Genomic DNA, 16,320 nt, shown 5'->3' with positions numbered 1-16,320 from the left:
TGTTCTCCCTCGGATACTTCTGACTCATACTCAAAGCCCTACTGGTTCTGTTCCCCACATAATGTACCCTCCTCATTTCTCCTTCCCGCTCGCATCGCCTCTTCTGTCTCGATCTTAACATCCTCAATCACTGCAGTATTCATTTTCAACAGGAGCATGAAATTGAGCAGATGCAGAATTGCAGAGTACTTGCAATGGAAGGCGCCATAGTAAGAAGAAGTCCAGCTGAGGAGAAGTTTTCCCGAGCAGCGTGTAGCAGGCCGATGAAGTCGCGGAAGATCAACGGAGCTGTCATCTATCCCAAAGATCGATGCACAACTAACTGGAGGCTCACAGAAGCAGGAAAGTTAGCAAACTGAAGGCTAAAGGACTACCACAAAGCTAGACAGCAAGAGGGAGCCGCCGCAGAGAACCCAGTGAGTTAGCTAATTGTGAATGCTGACCCTGGGACACTCCAAACAAGAAAGCTGTTACAATGCACCAATTTTGTGTATCAATCAATTGAAGCATAGACTATTTTCTGAACACCCAATAATTAAAGAAAACAAAGTAAAGTGACAAAAATGAAGGGTTCCATTAAGGGACAAAAAGAGGGCAACGTTTTTGACCAGCATTATAACTACCAGTGGGAAAAGCCTCTTACCAGTACTACCCACAGCCAAGAGGCTACTAGAAAACCATACTAAGACAACCAGAGGAAAAAGCTCATAACAAGCATTACCAATAGCCAAGAAGTTGTGAGAAAGCTTCAATAAAGCAACCCAATCATAAAACCCATTATAAGAGATATACTTTTGGGAACGCTTATATTGCACATTGCCAACTGCCAAAAGACTGTGAAACCATAGCATAGGCGACAAGGGCACAACTCTTCCTTTTTGGGAGCTCAACTTGAGGATGTTTGTAACCCAAACTGTTATCAGTCGAGAGGCTGTCTAGAAGTTCTTGAAAAACCCTTTGACAATAATTTGTCCATAATTTGTTCGTAGTTTAGGTAAAACTGGAACACAAGATGTCAACACTCAAGAGACAATAAAAAAGGCAGTTATTATTCAACCCTCCTTTCAATAGAGATTGGTGTGGAGAATCATGGTATCAATATTGCCATCAGGTTTAAAAGTAGTTGAAAATCGAGTATACCAGGAAAGGGCTCATAGTGGTTAGTCCTAGAAGGTGAGTGGACCAGGAAAGAAGATGGTGGTTTGATAAAAATATCTTTATGTGCGAAGGATATGTTGAAAGAACCTCTGTTGTCAACCCATTTTTTTAAAATTTTGTTTGACCAGCAGTGGCATCACTAAGACAAGTTGAGTTTTGCAATCCTGACAAAAGTGTTTTATTTCCAGAAGCAGCATTGACAAATATTGAAGTGCTATCTTGACAAGAAGTAGTTCTTTTGAAGAAGATGTTACATGGTAACAGAGCAATTGCATTGGTTTGAACTTGTGTTTGTGAATGAAAGTTAATCATCCTTTCAAAAGGTACATTGTGGAAAACCTTCAACTGTTTTGAATTATCAACCAAACATTATTAAAAAGACATTTGTTGTATCCCAGCTAAAGACACATTGGTTTACAAAGATGTTCCGATACCTTGAACCGAACTTTGTTAATCAGAACTGTAACCCAAGTGGTCCTGAATTGATTCAGGTTAAGGCAAACGAACCACGGTCGCAAGGATTGCTTTCGCAAACTTTTAAGTGTGAATTGAGAATTGTTTTGTTGAACTTGAAGTAACCCATGTTTTCCTTGTATAATTGTATTGTGTGTACTTTTTCTTTAGTTTTAGTGTGCTAGGTAGGGACATCTCTGTTAGGTTAGGGAAAGTTAGGTGTTTATACAAACCCCTTTTTTATTTTGGATAAATGGCAAACCTTTAGAAAATGTTACCTTTGTGTCCATCTCACATTTCTGACCCTTCACAGTGGGGCTTAGGGTAGGTGTGGGATTCGGGGGGTTGCATCTGGGATGGTGGGTGGTAAGTGAGCCGGTACACTGGGATGTTAGGGTGTTAGGGAATGTGTGACCTACCTTTTTATTCTCATGCAAAATGTCCTGTCTTCCCACATGACCAACAATGTGCTCCAAAACTAAGCCCCCGTCCTTCCCATCCACTTTCTCTACTTCTTTGGTAGCTGCCCCTTCCCCTCTGGAAACCTCCCATCTCCCCTCTGCCATCTCCTGGCCCTTCTGTCCATCCCTTCAGTGACCTCTGTCCCTACGGCCCTTCTTTGGTGTTGGTAATTACTGCTCCTTTCATGTTGAATGTAGCTAGCTTTTTCTGTACTCGTTGTGCTTCTGACTTGCTTCTGTGTTTGCTCTATCCTCTCTTTCTCCTTTTGCTGCCTCACTACAATAGTGTACTATGTGTGCTCGTATGTCGGGCCATTCCTTTGCTACGATGCCGACCACCTTAATCAAATAGGCTTTCACTTCGGTAGGAAGACCCTTGAGCAACATGTGATAAAAGACATCTACATTCTTGACCCATGTCTCTCCAGTCTCTAACCGCCACATCTCCTGTATCCTGTGAATGTAACGTGCAGGGTCCTCATCTGCCTTCATTGTGCAGGCCACAATAGAGTTTATGTCAGATGTGTCTGGGTATCTATTCCTCAATGCTTTCCATACTTGTGCTCTACCGTTATTAAAGGGTGCTCCATTGTGGGTATTACTGCTCAATGTGACTCCTTTATATGATATTATATGATATGGCATTTATAACGTGCCTATACACAAGTATTTCAAGGCGTGATGAGACAGGGAGCGGAAACAGAGGGAAGACAAAGACAGCAATCCTACTAGGCCAGGTGACATTGAGATTCCGCAAGTGCAGAGGAGAGGGAAGGGGCAAACGTGCAGTGGAAAAGGGTAGGGGATAGTGTAGTACATAGGATAACAGTAAGATCAATAAGACAACAAATAAATAAATAAATCAAAAGTGTTGCCAGCATGTGGCAAGTGCCTTACCCCGCCTTACACCATATCTCATCCATCTGTTCCCCTAGCAGGGTGGCAAACAAGCTCTTCATGTCTCCTACATCTAAAGGGATCTCTGCTGTCTGTTTTTCAAGTTCATAAATCCACTTGCCTTCTCCCGCTGTAAGGGAGGGCAAGGTAGGCATTTACTTTTCCCCATCGATGTGGGGTCAGGGCACACAATGGACTCTCTCCGGCCCCATCTGTAGCAAATGGAACTGCGTTTCCTGATTTTTTAATTCTGGGAGGCTTGCTTCTTAACTAGGGCAATTCACCCGGGCCATGGACTGAGCCTGAGCCATGGCCTGAGCTGGCAACAACATGGTGTTGCTTCCTCCTGATCATCTGTTTCTAATCATAATCTAGACTGTTGTGATAATCGCTGCTATCTTGCAGACCTTTTGGAACTACCCCTGAATGGGGGGATTCCTTACTTGTCCCTAACCTAAGATCTGTAAAGAGGAATGTGACCCAAAACCAGAACGATAAAAATATTCCAAAAACCAAATAACCACTGCACTGATTTTCAAGTGAAAACAAGGTTTACAAGAATTGAACTGACACGCAACTCATCACGCCTCAAGAAGTTACCGGTTACATAGCAGAAAACCGAATATTACAATGTAATAACACCAACCTCATTGGCAACCACCTATGGAATATGCTAATACCCCTGTATTCCTAGGACCGATTGGCCACTCCTTATCTAAACAATTTCCCTTTCTATGTAGCTCACTACATCATCACCATTGAATCCAGATAGGATTGGTGAACCATGACTGTCACTTGATATGCACCGCTCTGACTCAGATATGTTCAAAGGAAGACTGGCAAGGCCAACTATGCTTTGATAAGACAATAGGCCTTCTCATTATACCAGACCGTGCGGCACACACACACCCGATTTTGTACTCAATTTATGGGCATCACCTCTGCCCCTCTTATCCCAAATCACGTAACCTTCCAGACGGATGTATACTAATTGACCTTTTCCCCCCCACTCACCCCAAACCACCCGCGACCCCTACCCAATCCCATTGTAATATTTATCACCCCAAACCAACCCCACTATTATTAGGTCAATTAGGACAAAAGGTACATTGTAAAAGGTCAATTTAGGTAATACCATTACTGACCCGGCTCCCCCCCATACCTCCTTCAAACCCCAGGTGCCCAATAATGAAGTGACCAGTACACCTCTCTTGTATTTGAATTTCAGGGAATTTTTTGCTTTGGTTGTGCTTTTATGTGTAGTTCAAAGAGGATGACCGCTCCTTGGGTGAAGGCAATAGTCCTCTAAATCTTAGTCTGGCCTATTGGCATTGCAAAAGCTTGTGCCATCTTCTATTGAATTGGTCCTTCAAAGGTGCATCCCTATTTTCCCTCCTGCATCTGACATTCCTTTGCCAGCACCATTGAGCTCTGCAGCTGGATACAATTTGAATGTATCTGCACAGCACGGGTGCCTCTGTCCTTGGCTTCTCTCTTAAGGAATGGAATGGGGATTTGTCTTGGGAAACGAGCGAAACAGAGCTACAGCTCCACACAAGGGCCTACATTCTGCTCATTGGTTACTATGACTAGAGATCCAATATGGAGGCACTCTTGCCATGTCGACCTGCTGACCTCGCTTTTACCGCATTAACTTTCTGACTCCATCCTCTCTCTCGCCACCTACTTCAACTCCCTTCTTGCACCTTACATAAGACATGACATCAGGTACTACTTCTAAACACTGGGTCTATAATGCACTGCCCTATCTATTACCTCTGCAACCTCAACACTAACACATTTGTGTTGCTACATGATCTATCTAATGTGTGTCAAAACTAACTACAAGTCATGCACCTTCTATCATGCAAAACTCAAACCTTTCACAATGCAGCACTTACAAATTCTCATTCTCAGCCTGAACCTTTCTGCCTAACTGGGATGCAATACGTACCCCCAACATATCGTTGACAGCTTTACTGTCAATCTTGAAGGGTATCTGTCCCACCCTCCATTCAACTGGGCCTATTGCCGCACACTGCCCCTTCCCTTGACCCTGTACTGTTTTCACCAACTTTTTCTCCTCCTTTTGCATTGCTGCTTCTAATTCTCTGGTCTTTTGTGGCTTCCAGTTGGGGGTGAAAACCAGGGCCTGGTGTACCTTGCGGCGGACTGTAAAAGAAAGGATCCATATGGGGCGGTGACGTTTCTACATAATTGATTGGTTCCCTCTCTACAGTCATCAGGGGTATTCTCTTCCTCAAACATTTTCCATGATTCAGGTATACTCTGCCTACTTTTCAACTGTTTCCCCTACTGAGTTGACAGCAAATGTGTATATATATGTTCCAATACACTTTTGTCATGCATGCCCTCCTCGGGCTAAGGTGCAAACATTTTGCCCTCAGTTCCCTGAACTCACTCTTGGTGGTACTTCAGGATTTTTTCTTTACATTGCAGAAGTGTTTTACACATGTGCTGCAACCAATTACCCATAACAACATGAGGTTCCAACCTCACTCAAAACAACAAAGGAAAAACACCAGACCTTCAGTGCCCTATTTAAGAAACTCACAACACCCCAAAAAACAAATTACTCACAGAAATATAAAAACACCTGACCTTAAACACTGTTACTGACAAACATTAGCAAAACCTCCCTATCCACAAACACCTTTATAAATAAACTGCTAACCATGCCTACAAATCAATAGCTCTATATACACGCCGGCTGCTGATACCTGTAAAAAAAAAGAAAAACATATACACACTGACGTAGATCCTTTCTCTGCCTCCTTGCCTCGAGGTGAGGGAACTCATCCCTCCTCAAAATCCCCTTCTAGAGCTGAGGGATATTCTGGCATTTCCTCATAGGACCATCACTTTGTATACAGCAGTGCCTTTCCACGTTTAAGGGGAGCTTCCCCACTTTATTTCTTCACTTTTACTACTTTAAATGATGTCATCTTTCCCTGCTGCAGGGAGCTTCACCATCGATTTTAGTCAAAAACCCATGCAATAACACACATCATCTTTCCTCATCTTCCAGGAGCTTCTCTTCTATCACAATAACAATGTACAAGCAATAAAAAAAGATATCAACAACACTGTGTGTAATGCAGAAAGTGCACTGAGGTTCTATGTGTCCTCTGAGTTCCCCCGGGGCCCTGTCCCCCCGCAAACCCGCTGCATAGCCCAGCCGCCTCCACTCTAGGGATCAAAAAGACATTTAAGGTAACATGGCATCTGCTCACCTCTCCGTTTATGTGCGCAAAAACTGCTCACGAGAGGAAGAAATCAACAGCCTGAGCCATGCGGCCAGAGAACCCTAAGGATTTTCAGGAGGCACTGGAGGTCATCTTGAGTTCACCAAAAATGTATAGCAGGCCCCACAATTGATCCGAATAATCAATCCAATGAAGCAGTAATGGAGTGCATGATTTACAAATAAAACAATATTAATACTTGCAAATTATGACTGAGAGGGTAAGGTAGCTCTTTAGAACTGAAAACTGAAAAAGCTCTTGAACCACCCATATTGAGTTACAGTATTTAAAGACAAAAACCACAACATTTGAATACATTACAAGTATTGAATACATGTTGATCCCATGTTCCCTATTGGCTCCCACCTACATAATAACCTAAATACAATATACACTATTGGGTAATACATCAGCAGTGACCATCCAAAGTACAACCCCCTACAAATGACCTAATTGTGCAGTCAGCAGAAAATATTCCATCCTGATTGGCTGAAGATATACATTTAACATTTACTAAAATGGAATGACCTCATCGGTCCGAAAAGATTAATGTAACTTCTGATGTGCAGTTTCGCCCAAAGCGTCCCAAAATGTAGTGAGTGTGAACAGTGAAGCCGGCGAGTTAGATACAGTAATATCCTCTCTCATGAGCTCAGTCGATTTGGCAATCCAGACAGTTCTCAGGCATTGGGCCTCATTACGACCTGGGCGGTAAGGGATTACCGGTACCGGTAAGGGCACTGGTGCCGGTAATCCCTTACCGCTCAATTCCAAGGTCCCTTTGCGGGTCCTCCCTTAACGGCTGGTTTTACCAGCCGTTAAGGACGGGACCCGCAAAGGGACTTTGGAGGTAATTACGGTACCGCAATTTGTGGTACCGTAATTACCACCTTCCCCATTCCCATTGAGCCCTCTGGGGGCTCAATGGGAATGGGACAGGGCCATGGTGAATGAGGAATTACCACCCCCACCAACCTTGGAATGGGGCGGTAATTCCGCCATTCACTATGGCGGAATCGGTAGTTCATCGGTGTCAACCATGGCGCTAATAGTACCATGGTTACCGCCAGGGTCGTAATGAGGCCCATTGTATCAGCCTTCTCTGCACCATTTTGCAACTCCCATTGTGAAACCTGTTGCTATCTCTGGCACACATTCCTCTGGCTATCTGTTGAAATCAGGCGGCTCCATAAATACATAAATGAGTTGAAAACTAATCTCTCCCATGTATTCATACTACCAGGCCTTTCTATTGTTGTGTTGCAGTTGTCCCTACATCCCATATGGGGCAGCATAACCACAATATGTTTCGGCTCCTTTTGGCAATGCCTCCACCTAAGGGCGTGTTCACACCAAGATATGTCTTTCACAACTATTGAACGTATCTATCGTCGATAACACAAACGTTATTCTACATTTCGCTCATTGCTCCTGAGAACAGCTTACTCCTGTAACAATAACTTATATGTGTAGTGGACCTCTCCCTCCCGCCATGGCCCTGAACACTAGAAATAAGGTACAAGTAAATGAAAGAAGAGAGGCTCAGATCTGCGGCCTAATTCAAAATGACAGGCTTCTGGCTAATGTGGTAAGGGGTCCTTATGAAAATGGAAACCAGTATCAATATATTTGAATGCCCATCATTCCAACACATACTCCATTGGCAAGTGTTCCCGAGGATGTATCAATAATGAATCCAATTATTCGAAAATGGCTTGAAATGCTGCGATAAAGGACAGAAACACTAACACTAAAAATGACCAAATATTTATGCTAATAGGAGTTCCACATCTGGTACTTTCCTCCATGTTTTGGACGTTGCACCTGCATCCAAACATTGAAAAGATATGTTTTATGCACGTATATGATTTGTCCCTTTATGGAGAATAAGTGGTGTTTCATTCCTTAACTTTGTGGCTTGTACCAAAAAAAAACACCCTCCTCTGTTCTCCTTCGCATAGTTGAGGGATTTAAAACAACCTTTCATTACCAGATCTCAGGGAACATTTAGGAATGTACCAATTAAACCTTCAAGAGAGAGTAGATTCGGAGGAGAGATTTAAGCTTTTGAATACAATGCACAGGTTCTTGAAAATGATTCATCAAAGAGTGGTATCTTTTTGTCATAACTGGTGATACCCAATCTGGGGCTTATCATACCAGCACCTGGAAGAGTGTCAATCATGAATCGAGTATTTATTTTATCATCACTTCAGAAAATGTATGGTCAAGCAGTAATTTTAAAATAGTCGTCGGATCGCCTAGTGACCATCACAGATTAGAAATTATCCTCCCTGCATTAGACGTAACTGTCCAGAACGATAAGATGAGAATGGTAAATGTCACTATGGATAGAAATAAGGTGGCTTGGGCTCTAAGAGATACAGCTCCATACAATAACCAAATGAGGGGAGTATTGCTAGGCGATTATGGTCAAGCGCTAAAGCACCTTTGTACTTTACACCATGTCCCAAACTTCTTTAAAACCTTTCAGGCACCGCGAAAACTGATGGTTAACACTAGATCAGTTCTGTATAATGCAGAAATTCAATTATATAAATGCATATAAAGGTCTCAAGTGAAAAGGATAAAACGATTATTAAATGGGAATCCCAATATGGGTGCCAGTATAAAAAAATTGAAACAACAATATAAAAAAAGGAATAAAGTCAATCCATTCACTGGAGTACCAGGAAGAGGGTGAAAAAATGTGTGTTTGCGTTATTGCTATGGGCAACATTCATTTTTGGAAATTCATAAAGGCCAGAGAAAGTTTCCAAAACCTGGTATTAACCCTATATCTGAACCAACCTGAGTAAAACATTTTTCAGACCTTTATAGCAAACCGGAGGGCCCCCAAATCAATTCAGGCAGGTTGAAGATCTAACCCTGGCCCCTTGTAACGACAACATTAAAAATAATAACAATTATACAAAACAGCAGGAATTCAAGGGCCCCATGTCGGAACGGCCTATGCAATAGAGCAATACAAGGAGACCCTGAAATGTGGGTGGAAAGGTTAAGAAATTATTTTAAATCAATAATAATCTCAAAAACTATTCCACAATCGTGGACACTAGCCCACTTTGTCACCATATTCTGAAAAGGGGAAAGCAACTCTCCTTTAAATTACAGGCCCATTGCATCATTAGATGAAGATTCAAAGATTTCCACCTGTATATTATTAGTTACTCAGTGCAATCATAAGACGAGCAATCAGGTGTCCTCTTTTTTTAGGGGCTTGTTGGGAGAAGACATACAAACATGTTTCAACAACCAGGGTCCACAACAAACTACCTGCTAATGTCGTATTTGGCTGTGAAATTAGCATCGCACCAGAAAGCAAAAAGAAAGGTGAAGAATCCTCTTGCCAAACAAATATAAAGACGATAACGTCGGACTTTACCAAAACATATCTCAATTTATATTTTTTAACACATATTAAAAATGGACATAAAGGATGCTGTCCATACAGATAAAAAATATATATACATTAGAACAGACAATGACAAACTGGTATATTTTTTATCATCCAAAGAAGAAAGAAAAACTTTTCCTCTATCTACTGAGTGATGTTAGTAACAGGTGGGTAGATTTTTGCACATTACTTTACACAAAGCAAAAAGCCCATTGAAAAAAGTGTCAAATTCTGTTTCCAGCCTTAATACGGTAGCTGCTAATACCCCTCTCTTCGGGGTTATTAGTGGTTTTCTGTATTTCCCGTTAAGGCTTTCATCAGGACACCTAGAATTCAGATAGGGAAGTTTTTGTTGATGGTCTATTTTCTTTTGTAACCAGCAATTCTAAACAAACACATAAAAAATATTTTCACCGACCATGTTTACAGAATCAAAGAAATTTCAACCTTTCATGTGCAGGTGACAGTCTATATTACAAACAGCAAAAGAATAAGATCTTTGTACGCATCATGTTTTTTTGAGAGGGTTTTTTAAAAAGGCTAGTGCCGATAGCTTTGTTCGGAATACGGTAGATTAGAAGGTCTAGAAAGACAATTTTTTCACCCTGTGCCTTCCAACCATTAAATTTACTTGTGAGGCACATGGTGAAAAAATTGCCTTTCTAGACCTTCTAATCTACCGTATGCCGAACAAAGCTATCGGCACTTGCCTTTTTAAAATATACAATCCAATATCAATAAAATCCACTCTTATTGTTTAAGCAGAAAACATCACCATGCTGGTTTATCTATAAACAAGCTTCAAGAAAAACCTATAATTAGGTATGTGTGACATCAAATCATTTGTCAGCATGTTTACTTTCATTCACAAACCAATTCAATGTATTTTGAAAAAAGTTTTTTGCCCAATCAATGGTGGGGAAAAGGAAAAGGGAAGGGAAGGAAAAGGGAGGGGAGGAAAAAGAACAAAGGAATTGGGTGACTTAATACCACTTCTATGCAACACAAATTAACCGAGTGTAAATGTACCTCTTAGTACTGCCCCTTGTCAGCAATCATAGTTCTTTCACTTTAAAAGGACATCTATCGTGGCCAAAACTCAGAGCCTAGGTCTTCTGTGTATTTAACTAAGTGAAGAGACAAATATAACCACTTTAGAAATTTTAGCCTATATTTATTTTGTGTATCATAACTTTCTGTCTTATTTGTGTGTGAAAGCCTACCTGCGATGTAGACAGATAGGTCTATGCTGTATATCGATGAAGGACAACCAGCATTATCAGAACATTGGTCTTTGGTAGTTCAGACCGGCTTCACGGTACATGGAGCCGTGTTCGCTTCTACGGTGTATCACAGTATCCCAATTAACCTAAGGGAACAGGTGGAGCTGCTTTTGGAGAGGGCAGCTCAGCAAATATATATCGAGCCACAACCGATAAACCTCTGCACGCGTGTGCCAGCTCTCACAATTTCCAACTTACATGAGTGATTAGAAGTGGCAGATGCAGTCGTAAGCAGTCGTAAGCAGTCGTAAGCTGTTTCTTTTTCGGCATCTCCGTCGCGAATGATTCAGCGTTCGTCAGCGCGGGCAACACGTGATCCAGTATATAAATACTGGTCACGGGTGCGCGTGCTGCGTAATTTGATTCTGTTTGTGAAGGCGGAACTATGCGTGGAGCAATGACCAACCCATATTGTAGAAGAATATATTAAAGGGCAAGGGGCCACTCTGAATGGCAGGAAAGAGCCGTCGCTGCTAGCATCATACCAAATGGAAAAATTAGCCCAACAATGTTTTGAGTACGAGCGGTTCTTATTTTAAATAATTGGTCGCATATAGGAATAAAAGGAGGAAGGAAAAAATGCCTATTCCCCCGTTTATAGAACCCTAATTCTGGTGTGCAGAGGAACAATATATTTATCGGGGTGCCCATATAAGTGGGTGTTTGACATCTGATATTGTGTGTACCTGAAGAAGGGGCAGCAGAAGTACCTGGGATAAAACACATGCATCGGTTGAGTGAAGTAAGTAGCTACTCAAATTAAGTGTGTCAGTCAGATACATGCATGGTTGGCATAAGTGAACTGGACTGGAATACCTGCGGGCATTATTTACACAAAAACAGATTCCATTCAATGTACAGATTGAGACCCTTGTTCACTGAATCCATATTGTAGATCTATTTTGTTCTAGTTTGCGGCGCTTCAAGTCTCTATCACCACCACGGGGGTGTGAGACCAAAGTTTGTAAAACACACCAAAAGAGATCATCATGGCTGTGATTCATTTTTTTTATAGTGTTCTACTAGAGATTTGTCTATTGTGCCATTTTTGATACAGGATCGATGTTCCCCAATTCTAATCCGAATGGCTCTTTTTATTTTTCCAATATACCAGAGGCCACATGGGCAAATGATGCAGTAAATCACCCATTTGGTGGCACAATTTGTAAAAGATTTTAGTTGCCAAATTCTATCCTTCAGATCAATAGATTCGAGATTTTTTGTGAATTTGCACATGAGACATTTGCCACATTTAAAATGACCTGTGACCGGTGGGAGATGCCATAGCGTGAGTTGTGTGTTCATCTCATTCTGTTGTTTACGGATATGTGTGAACCAATTCATCACCAAGGTTTTGTAATCTTTTTGAAAGCAAAACGAGGAGGAAGAATGTCAAATGTTTCGGTGTTTATCATCTTCCAATTTTTCAAAATGGACTTCCTCAAGTCGTTGCTAATGGGAGTGAAAGAGACACGCAAGTAATTTTGTCAAGGGCAGTTTTTGTTTGTTTTTGAAGGCATTCACTTCTCTGTATGTTCTTTGCCCTTTTATAAGCTCTTCTTGTGATGTGCGATGGATAACCACTGTCTTTCAGGTCCTGTTTCAAAGATTCACTGTGTAGTTTATAGTCTTGAATATCGGTGCAATTGCGCCTGATACGCAAGAACTGCCCGAAGGGCACATTTTTTCTTAGTGCTTGGGGATGCCAACTGTTGAATTGCAAAAGAGTGTTTTTTGAGAGGGTTTTTTAAAAAGTCTAGTGCCGATAGCTTTGTTCGGCATACGGTAGATTAGAAGGTCTAGAAAGGCAATTTTTTCACCATGTGCCTCACAAGTAAATTTAATGCTTGGCTCCTGGTTATACAGCCATATGTTGAAAGCTTTCAGCTCTTCACTAAAGCCACGCCAGATCATAAAAATATCGTCTATGTAGCAAAACCAGGTTTGGATGTTTGCCAGAAATGGATTGCATTGAATAACCAGGAGCCAACCATTAAGGGGGCAATTAATAGAATTCAGCGCACAAGTGGCGCACGCGGCTGGCGCACAGTGTGCGCGTGCGAATCCCTGCGGCAGCCGCATGCGCCAAAACCCATTTCCACGCACAGCGTATTCATGGATTCCAGCTACCAAAACCAGCCGTGGCGCACAGGGGCGCAGCGACCCTGCAGCAGCGCCAGTTACGCCCCCAAGAACGCCTCTCGCACAGGGAAAAGCCATCAAAATCCCCGATCCAGCGCAAAGGGCTGCGCTAACCCTGTACCAGCACGGCAAGCGGGCTATGTGTATCACTGGGGTGCGCGGGAAGTACATCACGTCATTTCAGCTGGGTACGTGTATTTCAGGGGTGCGCTTGAAGTTCCACACGCGATTCCATCAGGGTACGTGTACATCAGGGGTGAGCGGGAATTTTCACACGTGAATTCAGCAGGGTACGTGTATATCAGGGGTGCGCAGGAAGTTCCACAAGCGAATGTCCTAGCTACATGTATTTCGGGGTGCGCGGGAAGTTTCACACGCGATATCAGCAGGGTACATGTATTCCAGGGGTGCTCTGGAAGTTTCACACGCGAATGTCCTGGCTACGTGTATCTTGGGGTGCGCTGGAAGTTTCACACGCGATATCAGCAGGGTACATGTATATCAGTGGTGCGCGGGAAGTTCCACACGCGAATGTCCTGGCTACGTGTATTTTGGGGTGCGTGGGAAGTTTCACACGTGAATGTCCTGGGTACATGTATCTTGGGGTGCGCGGAAAGTTTCACACGCGAAATCAGCAAGGTACATGTATATCAGGGGTGCGCGGAAAGTATCACACGCGATTCCCTCAGGGTACGTGTACATCAGGGGTGCGCAGGAATTTACACACATGAATTCAGCAGGGTACGTGTTTATCAGGGGTGCGAGGGAAGTTCCACACGCGAATGTCCTGGCTACATGTATTTCGGGGTGCGCGGGATGTTCCACACGCGATATCAGCAGGGTACGTGTATTCCAGGGGTGCGCTTGAAGTTCCACAATCGAATGTCCTGGCTACGTGTATCTTGGGGTGCGTGGGAAGTTTCACACGCGATAGCAGCAGGGTACATGTATATCAGGGGTGCGCGGGAAGTTCCATACGCGAATGTCCTGGCTACGTGTATTTCGGGGTGCATGGGAAGTTTCACACACGAATGTCCTGGGTACGTGTATCTTGGGGTGCGCGGGAAATTTCACACGCGATATCAGCAGGGTACGTGTATTTCAGGGGTGCGCGGAAAGTATTACACGCGATTCCATCAGGGTACGTGTATTACAGGGGTGCGCGGGGAGCACCACACGTGAATTGCACGTGTGGGTCCTCCCAGGGGTTCCCTCTACACCCTCCATGGCCCCTGCAGGTGGCCCACACCACAGGGGCCTACCCTGCACATGTCCTGCAGGCACCCCATCCACCATGGCCATGCCCCCCAGCCAACCCACATGTCAACTTGCACTACTGCCCACCAAAGCATGTCCCCCTGCACCCCAGCCACCAGGATCAGCCTCCACCAGGCCCCCACCCATGTCTCCCACCACCCCCACCCCCCAGCCGTGCAGGGGCAGCCTCCACCAGGCCCCTACTCATGTCCCCTATCACCCCCACCCCCCAGCCACCAGGGGCAGCCTCCACCAGGCCCCCACCCATGTCCAACTCATGTTCCCCTGCACCCCCACCCCCCAGCACTGTGGGGCACCTGCCAGCAGGCCCCCACCCATGTCCAACTCATGTTCCCCTGCACCCCCACCCCCCAGCACTGTGGGGCACCTGCCAGCAGGCCCCCACCCATGTCCAACTCATGTTCCCCTGCACCCCACCCCCCAGCACTGTGGGGCACCTGCCAGCAAGCCCCCACTCCTGTCCCCTATCACCACACCCCCTAGCCACCAGGGGCAGCCTCCACCAGGCCCCCACTCATGTCTCCCACCACCCCCACCACCCAGCATTGCAGGGGCAGCCTCCACCAGGCCCCCACCTATGTCCAATTCATGTTCCCCTGCACCCCCACCCCCCAGCACGGTGGGACACCTGCCAGCAGGCCCCCACCCATGTCCAACTCATGTTCTCCTGCACCCCCACCCCCCAGCACTGTGGGGCACCTGCTAGCAGGCCCCCACTCATGTCCACCTATCACCCCCACCCTCCAGCCACCAGGGGCAGCCTCCAACAGGCCCCCACTCATGTCTCCCACCACCCCCACCCCCCATCAGTGCAGGGGCAGCCTCCACCAGGCCCCCACCCATGTCCCCTATCACCCCCACCCCCCAGCCACCAGGGGCAGCCTCCACCAGGCCCCCACCCATGTCCAACTCATGTTCCCCTGCACCCACACCCCCCAGCACTGTGGGTCACCTGCCAGCAGGCCCCCACCCATGTCCAACTCATGTTCCCCTGCACCCCCACCCCCCAACACTGTGGGGCAGCTGCCCACAGGCCCCCACCCATGTCCAACTCATGTTCCCCTGAACCCCCACCCCCCAGCACTGTGGGGCACCTGCCAGCAGGCCCCCACTCCTGTCCCCTATCACCCCCCAGCAGTGCAGGGGCAGCCTCCACCAGGCCCCCACTCATGTCCAACTCATGTTCCCCTGCACCCCCACCCCCCAGCACTGTGGGGCACCTGCCAGCAGGCCCCCACTCCTGTCCCCTATCAGCCCCACCCCCCAGCCACCAGGGGAAGCCTCCACCTGGCCCCCACCCATGTCCAACTCATGTTCCCCTGCACCCCCACCCCCCGGCACTGTGGGGCACCTGCCAGCAGGCCCCCACCCATGTCCAACTCATGTTCCCCTGCAGCCCCACCCCCCAGCACTGTGGGGCATCTGCCAGCAGGCCCCCACTCCTTTCCCCTATCACCCCCACCCCCCAGCCACCAGGGGCAGCCTCCACCAGGCCCCCACTCATGTCCCCTATCACCCCACACCCCAGCCACCAGGGGCAGCCTCCAACATGCCCCAACCCATGTCCAACTCATGTTCCCCTGCACCCCCACCCCCCAGCACAGTGGGGCACCTGCCAGCAGGCCCGCCCCAATGTCCAACTCATGTTCCCCTGCACCCCCACCCCCCAGCACTGTGGGGCACCTGCCAGCAGGCCCCCACTCCTGTCCCCTATCACCCCCACCCCCAGCCAGCAGGGGCAGCCTCCACCAGGCCCCCACCATGTCCAACTCATGTTCCCCTGCACCCCCACCCCCCAGCACTGTGGGGCACCTGCCAGCAGGCCCCCACCCATGTCCAACTCATGTTCCTCTGCACCCCCACCCCCCAGCACTGTGGGGCACCTGCCAGCAGGCCACCACTCATGTCCCCTATCACCCCCACACCCCAGCCACCAGGGTCAGCGTCCACCAGGCACCCACCCA

Source organism: Ambystoma mexicanum, chromosome 1p, assembly GCF_040938575.1.
Source record: "Ambystoma mexicanum isolate Mex_15411 chromosome 1p, UKY_AmexF1_1, whole genome shotgun sequence".
Lineage (NCBI taxonomy): Eukaryota > Metazoa > Chordata > Amphibia > Caudata > Ambystomatidae > Ambystoma > Ambystoma mexicanum.
This window is presented reverse-complemented; position numbering follows the sequence as displayed.